The sequence below is a fragment of the Arachis duranensis genome, chromosome 7 (assembly GCF_000817695.3).
Source record: "Arachis duranensis cultivar V14167 chromosome 7, aradu.V14167.gnm2.J7QH, whole genome shotgun sequence".
Taxonomy (NCBI): Eukaryota; Viridiplantae; Streptophyta; class Magnoliopsida; order Fabales; family Fabaceae; genus Arachis; species Arachis duranensis.
In genome coordinates this window covers 41,968,282-41,969,752 of record NC_029778.3, presented here as the reverse complement: position 1 = coordinate 41,969,752, position 1,471 = coordinate 41,968,282, and the positions used below count along the sequence as shown (strand labels likewise).

General features: G+C 41.9%; 1 non-coding gene across 1 annotated transcript; it reads left to right on the top strand.

The window, feature by feature from the left end:
• Positions 1 to 1,053: 1,053 nt before the first annotated feature.
• Positions 1,054 to 1,161, top strand: LOC127740932 (small nucleolar RNA R71). The gene has a single exon (XR_008001788.1). It is a non-coding gene; the product is annotated as a small nucleolar RNA R71 (small nucleolar RNA).
• Positions 1,162 to 1,471: the final 310 nt, after the last annotated feature.

Sequence of the window (1,471 nt, the reverse complement as noted above, 5' to 3'; positions counted from 1 at the left end):
AGGGGGTTCATCCTTCCAAGTCTCATTTCCAAATAACTTGTTATTTAGCTTCATGATTGCTCCAAGGTATTTAGCAACTTGCTCTTCAGTGACATACTCATCCTCTTCAGAGGAGGAATACTCATCGGAGCTCATGAATGGCAGAAGTAAGTTCAATGGAATCTCTATGGTCTCATTTTGAGCCTCGGATTCCCATGATTCCTCATTAGGGAACTCATTGGAGGTCAGTGGGCGTCCATTGAGGCCTTCCTCAATGGCGTTCACTGCCTCATCCTCCTCTCCAAATTCGGCCATGTTGATGGCTTTGCACTCTCCTTTTGGATTTTCTTCTGTATTGCTTGGGAGAGTACTAGGAGGGAGTTCAGTAATTTTCTTGCTCAGCTGACCCACTTGTCCCTCCAAATTTCTAATGGAGGATCTTGTTTCAGTCATGAAACTTTGAGTGGTTTTGATTAGATCAGAGACCATGGTTGCTAAGTCAGAGGTGTTCTGCTTAGAACTCTCTGTCTGTTGCTGAGAAGATGACGGAAAAGGCTTGCCATTGCTAAACCTGTTTCTTCTACCATTATTGTTGTTGAAACCTTGTTGAGGTCTCTGTTGATCCTTCCATGAGAGATTTGGATGATTTCTCCATGAAGGATTATAGGTGTTTCCATAGGGTTCTCCCATGTAATTCACCTCTTCCATTGAAGGGTTATCAGGATCATAAGCTTCTTCTTCAGATGAAGCTTCCTTAGTACTACCTGGTGCATTTTGCATTCCAGACAGACTTTGAGAAATCATGTTAAGTTGCTGAGTCAATATTTTGTTCTGAGCCAATATGGCATTCAGAGTATCAATCTCAAAAACTCCTTTCTTCTGATTTGTCCCATTGTTCACAAGATTCCTTTCAGAAGTGTACATGAATTGGTTATTTGCAACCATTTCAATTAGTTCTTGAGCTTCTATAGGCGTCTTCTTCAGATGAAGAGATCCTCCAGCAGAGCTATCCAACGACATCTTGGACAGTTCAGACAGACCATCATAGAAAATACCTATGATGCTCCATTCAGAAAGCATATCAGAGGGACACTTTCTGATTAATTGTTTGTATCTTTCCCAAGCTTCATAGAGGGATTCTCCTTCCTTCTGTCTGAAGGTTTGGACTTCCACTCTAAGCTTACTCAATTTTTGAGGTGAAAAGAACTTTGCCAAGAAGGCATTGACTAGCTTTTCCCAAGAGTTCAGGCTTTCTTTAGGTTGTGAGTCCAACCATGTCCTAGCTCTGTCTCTTACAGCAAAAGGGAATAGCATAAGTCTGTAGACCTCAGGGTCAACCCCATTAGTCTTGACAGTGTCACAGATTTGCAAGAACTCAGCTAAGAACTGATGAGGGTCTTCCAATGGAAGTCCATGGAACTTGCAATTCTGTTGCATTAGAGAAACTAATTGAGGCTTAAGCTCAAAGTTGTTTGCTCCAATGGCAGGGATA